We start from the raw sequence: 15,070 nt of genomic DNA on the forward strand, positions 1-15,070 counted from the left end.
TTCTGTTATATAGTGTTTATACTTAATGTGAAACAGAACAGTAGTATTTGAAGATCAACTTAGATAAGTTGAAAACGTATATTGTAAACTGAAAGGCAGCCACTCAGAAAGCTTTAAAAAAAATGAAGTATAAATGATGCTCTAACAGAAGAGACAATAGAATCATATAAAAATGTTCATTAAAACTAGAGGAGACAGAAAATAAAAGGAAGGGGCACAAAAACAAAATCCGTGAACTGAAGACCTTTACAGACATGGTGGATATCAACCTGATTAAATCAGTGATGATTTGAAAATAGTTAAGTCTAATTACATGAATTAAGAGATCATCATCAGGAAAAAAAAAAAAAAAAAGAAGAAGAAGGAGAAGACCCAACTGTATGTCAATATAGATTAAAAATAAAGGAATGGAGAAAGTTAAACCATGCAAACACTAATGTAATAAAAAAAAAAAAGATGTGATAGCTATATTAATTTCAAACAAAGCAGACTTCAGAACAAGAGAAATATTAAGGATAAAGAGAGGCATTACATAATCGTAAACTGTTGATTCTCCAAGAAGACACAATGATCCTTAATGTGTGTTCATCTAACAACAGAACATCAAACCACATGAGCCAAAGACTGACAGAACTGAAAAAAGAAAAATCTATATTATATTTGGAGACTTCAATACTCATCTGTCAGTAATTGACAAATCAAGCAGGCAGAAAATCAGTGAGAATATAGGTAAACTGAATAGTACTGTCAATCTCCTTGTTCCAATGGACATTTTAAAAATACTCACCCCACAATAGCAGAACATACTTTCTTTTCAAGTTCAGTGGAGCATTCAATAAAACAGACCACACACTTGGTTATAAAACACACATACGCAGGTTTTTTTCAAATCAAAATCTTTCGAAGTATATTCTCAGACCACAATGAAATTATACTAGAAATCATAACAGAAGATTGCTGGAAAATTCCAAAATATTTGGAGATTGAACTATACACTCCTAACTTTTACAGGAGTCAATGAAAATGTCTCAAGAAAAATGAAAAAAATATTTTGAACTAAATGAAAATAAAAATACAACTTCTCAAAATTTAGAGCTATACAGCAAAAGCAGTGCTTGGGGAAGAAATTTATAGTATTGAATGTGTATATTAGAAAGAAAGATGTATTTAATATCAATAATCTAAACTTTCACTTTAGGAAGCTAGAGAAAGGAAAGAAACGTAAGCCTGAATCAAGCAGAAGAAAATAAACAATACTATTTAGAGCATAAATCAGTGAAATTGAAAACAGGAAAGCAACAGAGGAAAATCAATGAAACAAAAATTGATTCTTACAAGAGGTTGATGAAATTAATGAACATCCAGCCAGGTTAACCAAGATAAAAAAGGAGTAAGACACACATCGCTAATATGAAAAAAGAAGACAGGATTGTCACTATTGATCTTACAGAGCAATTTCGTGAACTGCTATGATTCACACAAGGAGAAATATATAACTTGATAAACCCTATCTATAGTAAATAAACTGAGTCAATAACTAATAACCTTCTCAAAAGAAAGCAACAGGCCCAAATTGTTTCATGGGTGAATTCCAGCAAACATTTCAAGAAGACATAATATTAATTCTCCACAATCTCTTCCAGAAAACAGAAGCAGAGGATTTTTTTCCTAACTTGTTAACTTCCAAGGTAACTAAAAATCTAACTTCCTTAATTTATTAAATTACACCTGTTTAAAAAATGTCCTGCTGACATCATATTTAATCATGAGAGAATGGATACATTTTTGCTAAGGAGAACCAGGCTAGAATGTCCTTTCTCACCAATCCCATTCCATGTTGTACTGTGTATTGTATCCTGTGAGTCAGAATCATTTCAGGATGGGAACTGTGTTTGTATAACTCACATGGTGAATGCTCAGCAAAACATCTGCATAGCTAAGTAAGTGATAAAACTGGATATATAAAAGTATTATTTATGAAATGTGTTTCAAAATGTGTGTGACTTATCTTTGTGTGGCTTATGGAGTCCTTATATTGGACCAGGTTAAATTTAACTATGGGGTAGATTTACCCTACCCAGCCTACAAGGTAAGGAAGAGCTATGTCACTAGTCATTCAGACAGGGGGATTCCCAGTGAGGAATGGCCTCCTCCCCGTATCCCTAAAGATCTTCATTTGATTGCTTTTCTCTCTCACCTGGATTACTGCATTAGCCCCCTGCTCTGAAATCTGCCCATTCTTGCTTGCCTTTAATTAGTCCTCCACACTGCCATCAGAGGGGTCCTTCTAATGTATACAAATGAAGAGTCACTGCTCTGGTTAAAGTTCTTTAATGATTCTCTTTACCATTAGGAGAAAAGCCTCACTCTAGTATGACACTCAAGGGCCAGTGTGAGCAGCATCTCTCTGCCTCTTTCTCTTGGAATACTGCCAGTCATCTGGAGCTTGATCAGCTATTTCGTATAATCTCTCACCACTTCTTCTCAAACCATTGCTTGGAAAGCGTCTCCTATAGTCACTGAGGTGAAAGACTGATGTTTTCAAAGCTTCAGTCACCCATGCTCATCTTGTGCTAACCCGTGCATCCTTCAGGGACAGTGTCTTTTAAACTGTTTTTAATCAGTCCTTAGCATTGGGCCTGATAGTTAAAGGATTCTCAATTAGAACATATTAACTAATTTTTTAAAAAGGACCTATATCCAAAGGAGAGACTTTAAAGAGCTCAAATTATTTTGATGGCTAGAGAAGAGACTTCTGCATCTTGTCCTTAAAAAAAAAAAATTGGATTTTGGATTGGATTGAGTTAATATTTTCCAGAGAATGCTTAAAACTACTTAAAAATGTCTTAATTAGAAATGCCTGAAAATATCTAAAATCTTTTTTTTTTTTTTTAATAAACAGGCCCTGTGTAACCTCAGTGACCACACCATCTGTTAAGCATTTTAGTAATACCACTTACAGTGAATTGCATTTTCTAAGTTTGGTCCGTCACTCATCTGTTCTCTGTGGTAAATGGCATGGCATTTTTAGCGTGTTCAAATTGCAAGTAATTTAGCCTTTCTGAAAGTTCCTTGGTGATTTGAGTCATATTCAGACAGTAATTATGATTTGTTTGAAAATGGACCATAATGCATGATTATTGTATCATATACATTGAAATGCATTTATTGACTTTCTAAGTTTTGAGTATGGTAATTACTCTGAAATGAAGCAAAGCCAATTTTACTTGTTTTTATCCACTTCAAAATTTGCAAGTTAATGAGATTTATACACCGACAATTTTTATTGTTTTACTTGCTCTGATTGTGGTGCATGTCAGCATCCCAAATCAGTATATTATCCGTCTGATCTGATGACCACCAGAGGACTAGGTTCGGTTTTATTGTCTGAATTTTTTCCTATAGGTGGTACTTCAGATCTTGAGGACAAATCAGGATGGAAAGGTTTTGCCTTCCTGGGAATATCTTTAGAGATTGCCTGGGAATAATGCCCTCCCCATGCCCATTTCCCCGTCAGCCCCTGTGAATAGAATGGCAGTCTTAGCAGGAGCAGTGAGATGACATTTGTATTCCTAATACTTTGCTTAAAATATAATAAGGAAGTCTTTAATTCATCCCCCTGTTCTTTCATTCATGTGGATTTAGTAATCACTTGTTATACAGTAGGTACCATTGTAGGCATGGAAGAATTGTCTAAAGAAACCTCTCTGCCCTCACGGAGCTTATAATGTGGTCAGGGAGAAATGCAGGTCAGTAGATACGGTAATACACTGATATATGCTATGGCCCAGTAAATTAAGAACACTGAGCAAATGTGTAAGAAAGATGCAAGACTCGGTTTGGGGAAGAGAAAAAACTTCCTGACTGAAGTGACAACTCAGCTGAGAGCTAAAGGACAAATAGGAGGCACCTCCTCACTCAAATGATGCAAACAGAGGTTGATATTTATGTTAGAATCGGAGAGAAAGGATCAGAGACAGCTCCAGGCGGAGTCAGGTTTATTGCGAGAAACCTGAAGGGGGGGGCGGGGGTCTCCCATTAGACTGGAGCCCGTGCTCTGCCTACAGGCTTGGTGATTTATGCCTGGGGGGAGGAGCTGATTGGTGGGTTCTTATGCAAATGAGGGATGCTGAAAGCAAGACGTTTGTGTCAGATGGATTCTCCGGCCAGTAGTTCTCTCTCAGGTCCAGGGAGCGTTTTATAGGCAGAGGGGGGTTTTTACTAGAGGCCGAAGTTGTGGCTTGTCCTTGGCTCAGCTTGTCCTGAAATGGCAGCTGATCAAAATAGAGTTGGTTTTGCCTATCAATTTAGAGACTTACAAGATCAGCTCTGAATCCTGAGAGGAAAAGTGATCTGGACCACGTGGTCCACAAACTACCAAAACAGTCATCATGTTTCCTGAACTTCACTGCTTTCCACCTTCTTTGGAAATTGCTATGTTCATTGTTAAATGACTCAGTCCCAGGTCTCATCATTGTACCTTTGCTCTTCTTGGAGAAAAATGCAGAATTCTGCCAGCTTTTCCCTGTTTCATCAAGCATTGACTCTCAAGAGCTCCTTTTAGGATACTTTTTCTTTAAATGAGTCCTTTAGCAAGTCTAGATGTTAAAAATCACACATCCTCACCTGAATATACTTCAGAAGGATTAGTGCTATGCACGAGTCTTCATCAGCAAAATGACGGTCTTGATTGTTATTTAATTTAGAGAAAATGATACCTCGTGTCTGGGCATGCCAGTTCGTGCATTTAAAAATAAAAGTGAGATCTCAGAGTCAGGTGGACTTAGCTAGCTCAGGCTGTGGAATTCTGAATAGGGAAAATGATTCAGTGATTAGGACAACTTGGGGCTATTTTTGTTCATTCTTTAATTTTGCATTTTTAAGGGATCCTCATATTATTTGCAAATTCACCACAAGGAGTGGTTTGTACATGAATGAGACTTTTTTCAAGGCATATATATATTTTTCTACGCTGAATTAGAAGTGCATATAATTCATCTGTATTTAGCATTCTGTATGACCTCAGGCAATTAATCCCTTTCTTTAAAGGGGCTTCCAGTTTGCCATCTACAAAATGAGGGAGCTGATTTTGATAACAAATAGCAAACACCTGAGAGAGTTCATAATTGCCTCATTCTCCGCCCCTAATCAAGCTGAGCTTCAGAATCATTCTTAGCACAGTGCTCTGGGCAACTGTGAATCAGTTAGAGCTAGAAGATAAAATGTATTTAGACTATCAGATCAGAACAGAAGATACAACCTATTTACCATCCTTTAGCTCTCTTAGATCTCTTACACCACCAACATCCTCCAAGAGGATAATTCTATAGTGGAGTTCTAGTGCTGTATTGGTTTTAGCTTTATTGTTACTTTTATTCAAAGTATGCATGTGCATTAAAAAAAAAAACACTCAGGCACGCAAAAGAATAAAAGAATGACAATCACTCAAAACCCAGATAGCTACTGTTAATATTTTGAGAATTTTTATTTTTTAGTAACATATCTAGTTACATTTTAAGTTTTTCTTAAAAATAGTTTAGTTGGACTGTTTTTTATTTTTGACGTTTTTCCAGCCAGATGAACAAGATTTCTTGGTTCTGAACATCTATGTACCGACATGATTTATTCTCAAGGCAGTCTGATGATTTTTTTCAGTATGTGATCTCGCTACTGCTGGCCAATTCCTGTCTTTCCACTAGGAAAGCAGATACTGGTTTGACCATTTAGGGTGTTTATAACAAACACCAAAATGGCTCCCTATGGAAAGGACCCTTATTCCTGACTTTAGAAGTCCTCACATCCCAGTAGGCCACGTTGGCCTGTGGGATCCTGTGCCTAGAAAAAATCTGTGACATATTTTCATCTATGTGGTCAAAGACCACTGATAATCTCTTTGAAATCATGGCCATCTTTATAGCAGAAAATAAATCTATCTAAACCAGATTGGATTACGTGACTCTTTGGCTTAAAATACTTCTGTGGGCCACCATTGTTCTTAGAATAAAATCCAAATACTGCAGAATTGCACACGACATCATTTGTGATCTGGCCCTCGCTGGCTTCTCTGTCTTTCCCTTGGAGAGTTTATCCCCAACTTGTACTGCAGGCTGACCAGACAATTTACAGTTTTCAAGGGACCCATGCTCTCCGGAGTCTTTAGACCTTTGTGCATGATGTTCCCTCTTTATCTGGCAAACTTTCAACTTGCAGAAATTCATCTTTGAAATATTAGACATTAATTACCCTTTCTTTGGAAAGCCTTTACTCTCATAGGTTAAATCGGGGGACTCTTGTTTATTCTCTTAAATGATTTCAGTAATACAAGTTGGAACCGTTGTAGAGAGTAGCAGACACTGTGGGTGCTTGGCATTCAGCTCAACTTCAAAAGGCTTCATACTGTAAACATGAGTAATTCTCCACCTGAAGAAATTTGAGGAGGGCACACAGGTACAATGAACCTACACTTAAGAGAAGCCAGAGGTGTAAGAGAGTTACTGTCCAGGAAGTCCATCTTCTTCCAATGGCAGCCTGTGAAACGGATAAACAGCTTTAGTTTTCTCACCCCATTGGAGCAGGGGGTGGAGAATCACCAAGGTGTGATCTTGTGATGTCCCCCATCTGCCTGAGCTCCCTGGCATGATTAAGCTCACAGTGATAACTAGCTAGATCATGTGAGTGCTCTGGGATCACCTACTGGATAAACTATTCACGCTCAAATTCTTGTCTTAGTGTCTGCTGCTGGAGAACCGAAACAAAGAGAAAGATCAAGGAGACACGGTTTTTTAGTGAACGCTTGCCTTGCAACAGGTACTGCCTTAGCAAGTTTCCTGCGTTGTCTCCCTGGACCCTAAGAAGAGCAGTAGGTGAGAGATGATTCTCTCATAATAGGTAGAAACTGCTATTAATCCCTTTATCTCTTGGATCTTAGTTCTCTTATATTTTATGATATTTATTTATTGTCTTTTTACAAGACCGAGCGACTTAAAGGCAGGAGTCATGTCAGCGAATGTCAACTAAACGATACATGCTTTGAAAGAACTCTCTGATATCTTTAGAAATTCCTTGAAAACCAGGGATCTTTCATTTTTCATTTGTCTCGGACTAGAAATGTCAAAAAAATTAGTCTGATACAGGAAATGCATTATTTAATTTATACATTTGGCAAGGAGAAGACATTTTTCATGATTAAACACTTTCATAGGAAATTTTAATACATTTTTCAAAGATGGTAATACCTTTGAATAATCTCACTGAGCCAAAATATCTAGGAACGCTCAACCCTGTTTTATAACTAAAACCTCATGTCATAAAGGACATGAAAAACATCTTAAAGACATAAAAAAAAAAAAAAGAATGGGAAAGAGTAGGAAAATGGAGGACTGAAAGAAAAAACAAGGGTAAAAAAACTGCATCTAAATAGGGTCATTCAGTTTATAACAATAATGGACTAAATTATAAATAATTTAATCCAACTTAGTGTTTTTAGCCCAATCTGTAAATAATTATAATTAATTGCAATAAATTATAATTTAATATAATTAATATATAATTACAATGAATAATTTATAATAAATTCTAAATCATAAACTAAATTCTCTTCCACCACATTCCCTCTGACCTAAGGTGTAACACTCTTGTATTTTTTACAAGCCTATATGCTACACATCTATATGTTAGGCCAGAAGGAATGTAGTGAAAGAAAATACAGGGGAAAACAGAATCTCTTATTAACACTTAAGACATAAAAAATGCTAGTTGCTACTGTAGTTTTTAAAACATGATACTACTGTAAAATACACACATTTCAGGGAGATAAAAGTGTTTGATTACAGTGTTTCTCTTTCTAACAGTCTTGTGACTTACCCACAATTAACTTTCTAGGTTTCTCATACTGTATTTAAGCATACGTACATACTTTCAAAGTATGTAAATGCATTTACACTTTATATATATATATATTCAGTACCTACTCAATACTGAATAAATACAAAGGACACCAGTTAGCTTTCATATGATAAAAATCCAGTGATTGAGTAACTGGGACTTGGGCTCCATGCTCAGCCCTTCTCATGTTCTAAAGGTGTTCTTCAGCAGTTCTCCTCTCTCTTATCTTGTTTTTCACCTTCTAGTCAGTCATCTCCATCAGCACGTAAAACGCTGTTATTATTCTCATCTGTAAAAACATCATTAAACTCAAAAACAAGAAAACACACAACCTGATGAAAAATTGGACAAAAGATCTGAACAGACACCTCAGCAAAGAAGATATACAAATTCTTAATTAAGATACAAAGGAATTTTCTTTCTTTACTCAGAGATAATTTCTCTGTTTTTCAATTAATTTCTGGCTAGGCTATACTTTGAACAGTGAAAGATTTCCATGAAATGTCTACGTTCTAGCATCTATGGGTTTATTTCAAGGCCTAATATGTGACCAGCTTTTGTAAAGGTTCCATAGTTCCTTGAAAATAAAGTATATTCTCTATTCTCAGATCCATCTATTATTATCTTCACCTTAATTGACTTCTTATTTCATTTTTTTTTTTTGGTCAATTTAAAATATATGGACTGAAGAAATGTTCGTTGTACTGCTGTTTTATTTCTATAAATATTTCCTTTCTTTTCCTATTAATTTTAGTCTGCATTTTGTTCCTATAACTTTTTGTCCCAGAAAGATTCAGTACATAGAGATCTTAAGTCCCTTAAAATGATGTTCTTGAAAATCATTAGTCATTTTGACTCCTAGAGTGGAGTATAAGAAAATCCTTATTCATACCAAATTTCAGTCTTACATGTACACACATATAGTCCTCTATATATTAATGCATTTTTGAGGACCTGGGAAGAAACTATCCCCCAAAATGGATTTGTTTCTACAAAGAAGTTATTTGTACAATAATTATCCATAACTATATTGATCCCAGAGCATGAGGTACCATTGATTTTTTTTTATATTAGTAGGAATAATTTTACCTTGAGACAACCATATTCTTTTAACCAAGTTGTTCTTTATGAACATGAATTTTTAAATGGTAAGAATTATCACAGTTTAAAAGTTTAATCTGAAGTCTATGGAAGAGGATGGATTAACCCATAAAGGACTGATATTTACACTCACCTAACAAATGTATATGGCAGTTTACAATCATTTGTGTCATGTTCTGTAAATACTAGAATGTTTTATTAATAGTCTGTTATTAAATATTTTTAAAAGGAAAAACAAATTGTGTTAAGCACTTGATTACCCTTTCCCCTAATTCTTTAAAATTCTTATGATACGGCACAAAGTTTTCTTTCCTAATCTATGTACAAAACAACCCAAGGAGAGTCAAAACTCGATCCCACTTACTCCACTGAGATAAGCAAATGAAATCCTTTAGAGATGATATCATTGAGCTTTGTTGCCCTGACCAACTAAGTAGATTTGTTAAATTTATGAGTTTTATCCTGTCGGCACATAATTTGCTATGTTAAGGATTTCACAGAGAAATTCAGAATCCGCAGTGCGGCACAAGTGATATTATGTACCTTAAGTTCAGGAATAGAACTGTCATTTGTCTTTTACGACAGTAAAACGTAACTCTGTTTCCGGACTGTGTTTTAACTCCAGCACTTGCCATAAGCATCATTCACACACAAGTACACTTACACACACTCATTAGACAGGCGAATATATTGAGGGAAACAACATTTTAGTGACTATGGATACTGGTGACTCCAGCAGGGACTCAAATTCTGCAGAGATCATAATTCACATTACAGAAGATATCAAGAACAGAAAACGCCTTTACATAACAGAGAGCCTGCTCTGTGTTTAAGAGCAAAGCCACAAATATTACTGATCACTGTAGCTTGCATAGTACTTTGTGTGGGGTGGATGCTGGATTTGTGTTTGTTGATTGACAGATATATCAGGTTGCTATAGAGGGAAGCTATTAAACAGACATCTCTTTGTCAAGGATTATCCACTAGCTACTAATGTAATGAGCTTTACTTGGGGAACTATATGTATAAAAGTCCACGAAACCCTTTCTCTTGAATAGGAATTTTGACTGTATAAGGATAATACTTTTCCCTCCACATTACACCTCCCCACTGCAGCCATGTACTCCACTGAGTTGGAGAAATGGATAATGTGACTTAATAAAAGTACATGTACAGTTTGTAAGTTTTTAGAAGTCTATATACAAACACAAAAAAATGTTTGAGGCTCTGCTTGACTATAAGGACAAGTCAACCATGTTCTATGGCCAATGTCATCTTAGGCTTAATTAGTAGAATAAAAGATGAGACAATGAAGCTTTATATTGAATTAAAACTTTTTTTTGACCAATTGTTTTGGTTCTGGGCCCACATTTTAAAAAAAAAAAGAAAAGAAAAGAAAAAAGATAGTGCCTGCCCGCTGGAGCAGGGCAGAGGGGCAACACAGAGATGTCTGTCCCCAGACAACATTCTAGTCTCCAGAGCGCTGTTATGTGCCTGAGAGAAACTTACTAAGTACTTAATTACTCGTAACTCCTGTTGATGATTGTAAGCTAGATAGAGATTTAATGCAGGACGGCTGCTTTAAAACTATTATAGTCTGAGCCAAATTATGTCTAAATGAAAGAGGTGAATGTACCGTGCATCAATCAATCAATCAATCAGTCACTCTTGGAAATTATCAATGTTACATTCCAAACCTCTTCCCAAATAATCTGAGAATAGCATTGGTTTTCAAAAGAAAGAAGAGTAAAATAAATTAAAAAGAAACTTTTTAACAAAACTTGTAGGGAAAGTCAGTTTATTATTCATCCCTTTTCCTATGGAGGCAAATAAGTTGAATTAGGTTTTTTAAAAAAAAAGAGCTTATAGACACAATTGCTTGAAATAAATGTTCTGTACAGCATTATTTAGGTTTGTTTGCTCTGTTCGTTAGTTTAAAATGTTAGTCTTTAAAACTAATCCTTTTTAAATCATTTGAACTTTCTGGGCTTATGGTCTGAGAAATTGACCTCATGGTTAAGTGCCTGATTGATTTAAAAAGGAGAGTCGGCACAGTTACTCTTGTTTCACAGGCATCTAGAATTTATACCAGAAAAAAAAAATGGAAATCATTTTGCCACTTACCAAACAGAGCAACATTTTCATTTATCAATTGCTATTCCTAAAAGGGGTTTAAACGTTCATTTTCTAAAAGTGTCGTCATAGTAACTATGAAATGTGGACTTTAGTTTCTTACCTCATTTAAAGAAGTAATTGATATCACCGACTTGTTGGGCTCAATGCAGCTGGCTAAGTGCATTAGTTATCATCTCATGACTATTACTTTTCCCGAAGAAGTGCATTCTCTATTTTCTACCAGAGTCCAGAGTGGTTTTCACGTGGCTGAGGGTGGGTGCATGATTGGCAGCTTCTTGTTGTAATTCTAATTATGGACATGCTCTGTCAGGACGTATCAGCTGAGCAATCTCCGTGCTGTAGATAAGCACTCAATGGGTGAGCTCCCGCGCGTTATCTCACTACTAATCTAGGTGGTGTTTGTTTCTGGATGTCAGAAACCTTGTCTGCTCCAGGAGGCATCCTTCTTAAACACTGAAAGGAAGACATACCCTGCTGTTCCTGTCCTACCCAAACCCCAAATGCCCGCAGATTGACGTGAGTAACACTGAACAACAGAACAGAGAGTGAGAGAGCCCAAGTCAAGAGTATACGAAGCGGTAGTGCTTCACGGGGCAAATCATTTTCCTATTTCCGCTTTTAGTTTTTTTCTATAAAATAAAGACGTCAGACTGCTTGCTGTCTGTCACTGCCTCCTGCCCCATCCTTCCATACTCTGTGTCTGAAACGTTGGTGGATCCTTTGAGATGCTGCTGTCATCAGTGGAAATTTGATTCCTCATAAGATTGTTCTGAGGCGTCAAGTTGCACATGTATGAGCTAAAGTTTACCTTTTTTTATCCTTTCCATAACCTCTTGAAAGAGAATGTGCCTCTGGCGGTGAGTGATTTTTTTCTGTTTTTCCTCAAAGAATCAATAAAATTGAAATTTAAGTCAAGAAAGGATAAAAATTGGAGATAATTGTGGTGAAATCATGCTCATAGTTTTGAGTACTCAGTTGTTTTTTTTTTTTTATAACTACACTCTAATCATGATCCAATTAGTCATCATAATGTCCCCTGGAGGGAGTGAAGTAGATGAATAAAAATGCCCATTTTTACTTTAAGAAGCCCCTTCCCCAGTTTTATTTTTTTTTAAAGCACTGATTACCTCTTAGAGTATGAAGTATTCCAATAACACCACATGTGTTTGTGTGGCCAAAAATATATTATCTTATAGATTTATTTGATGGATTTTATGATATTTCAAGAAAAGTAATTATGCACCACAACGTAGTGAGTTCTCAATTCTTCCTAATTTCCCAAATGAGAATTTAGTAATGCAGTTGAATTCACTAGCCTCATGAACTTGTCAGCTCTTCCATTAATTTACTGTGTGTTCTTACCCAAAGTCTTTAACCTTTTCTTCCTCATTATGAAAGACCAATAATTTAGTTGTTTTGCCAATATTTAAATTACTAGATACATTATACAAATTCAAAATATTACTGTCATTATGTCTGAAGTCAAGATTTACCTATCGACGTGGAAAGTGCCAGTGAAAACAATGACTAGTTGTTTCAAATCCCGGTGTTTGTAACATTTTGTCAGATTTGTGCAAACGTAGGTACAAAGTTACATTTGTATGTCTGCATAATGTATGTAAAAAGTATACATCTCACTCGGTCTCACTTCCTTATCTATTTTTCAGTGAACAAGTGAATCATAGGAAAGACAGAAATAGAATTAGGAGCCTTCCTTAGACTTCTAAGATTTTCTAAGACTTGTAGAACTGGACACGATCCTAGTCATAACGTGCTCCAGCTCTTTCATTTTACTACGTATTGAGGCTGAGTGGGAGAGGGATTTAACAGAGAGCATGTGGAGACGAACACCTGAATTTCGTGACTGACCACCACTAAGCAGCCCTGTAGACTTGGCCAAAACCTTGACCTTATTTTCTTGCAGTTTTGTAACCAGATCATTATTTTCTAATTCATTGAACTGTTAGTGTTAAGTGAGGCAATATATTCAGTGCACCTGATATACTGAAAATATATAAGGAGGAACAGAGTGTGACAAGAGAGATGAAATGATGTGCTGCTTTGTCCAAAGGGCTACCAGGTAAATTCTTCTTTTTCTTTTACCATAAAGAAGTCTCTCTCTCTCTCTCTCTCTCTTTTTTTTTTTTTTTTGGTTCAATTTTTTTTTTATTGAGGTATTGTCAGTTTACAACGTTGTGTCAATTTCTGGTGTACAGCACGCCTCAGTCATACATGAACATACGTGAACATCAAGAATTCTCTCTGATTCAGTTTTCTAATGCCTTTGTCTTCCTCTTTTCCTGGAAAGGCCACGGGTAAAGAACGCATAGGCCTCCACCTATGAGCATTTCTGTTTTTGCCTCCCTATCTCTTAAGTTCCGTTGCAGCAGTTTCCACTGAGAAACAAATGAACAAGTTTGGGGAGTGAGCCAATTTGGCAAAGATCACTCATCTCTTCCTGTGTTACTTGAGGCTCCTAGCAGAGCGTGGCACTCACTTACCCACGTCTTCTTCATCACTGCCATATTGTGTTACAAGTATCTCTATTAGCACTCCTTTCCCCAGATTCTAATTATCTGTCAATGTTTCTCTTTTCACTAGACTGTGTTCCTCGATGGCATAGTGTATATATATCACTTTTCTCTCTCTAATTTCAGCACAGCTCTGGCACATGGTAAGTGCTCAGTATGAAAGAATGAAGTGTATATCTCAGATTAATAATGGGAAATAAACCGAGAAAGAGAAAATACAAAAATACATACATACAGCATGTATTGAATTGGAATTCAACCTATGTAGAATGGAGACTTTGACATACATAATTTATGCTAAATTTATCTGTGTTCTGTATAGCCCCGCCTATGTGGATCCTCTTGTAAAACTGATGGGTACACTTGATATGAATTCAATATTTGCATAATATATGTGGAATGAGCCACATTTTCCTTGACGTGAAATATTCTACGGGTATTTTGGTTTAAAAAATGTCCACCTTCATCCCAACTGCTATTCACAGTATGCTATGATTTACTGATCTCCGAACTTGTACCAGGCACTGTCGAGGGATCTGCACATTTCAGTTTTAATCCTCATGAATATAGTGAAGGAATTTTGGTATTCTTATTTTACCAGTGAGTACACTGGAGCATGGAAGGGAAACTGATGATACTAAATTCATAGATAATTATACACATGTATCGGTGTTTCTTCCTTTCTCCAAGTGACTTTCAGATATGCTGCTAATTAATTTCATAGTGACCTGATCTAAATATGTTTTTGCTAATAACAGTGAGAAAAGAGCCAGCAGTCGGACAGCTACTAGAAAGATGGAAGGATATGAATAAAGCACATACTGGATGGTTGACCCACTTGAATTATCTGGGGGGTGATGGAGAGAGCACTCCATCCTCATTTATCCTAAATACTGCTTCTCAACATCAAGGCTAGACTCCCAAACAGGGCAAGAGAATGCATAATTCACTGAGGGGGACTAGTTGTTAACAGGCCATCGCTACCAACTTGCTAATGCATACAAATGCCCTCTGTGGGCATAAGCCTTTCTCATCACCTAGCTCATGATATGGAGCCTAGCAGAGAGAAACAGCAAAGCATCCTGGCTCAGACACAAGACAAAACTGGATTCAACTTCTGGCTCAGCTTTTCTTTGCTGACTGTGAGCAAGTTATACGAGCTCTTCCCTTGCCTGTAGCATGTGGGGAGAAGATCGTAATACCTTCCTTAAGAGATTTTGTAAAAATAAACTACTTACTATGCTCTGTGACTTGTAATAGTGCTTTCAAGTAGGCAAAGCTGGTATTTTAGGTCCATTAGAGATTTTTTTTAAATTACCACTTAAAGAAGTAAATGACACGCATTCAAAAATTTATGGAGACTCTCTAAGGTATAAAGCACTGGGGAAGTAAAACAGAGCACAAACACAGCCTTCAGG

This window comes from Camelus bactrianus, chromosome 22 (assembly GCF_048773025.1).
Source record: "Camelus bactrianus isolate YW-2024 breed Bactrian camel chromosome 22, ASM4877302v1, whole genome shotgun sequence".
Lineage (NCBI taxonomy): Eukaryota > Metazoa > Chordata > Mammalia > Artiodactyla > Camelidae > Camelus > Camelus bactrianus.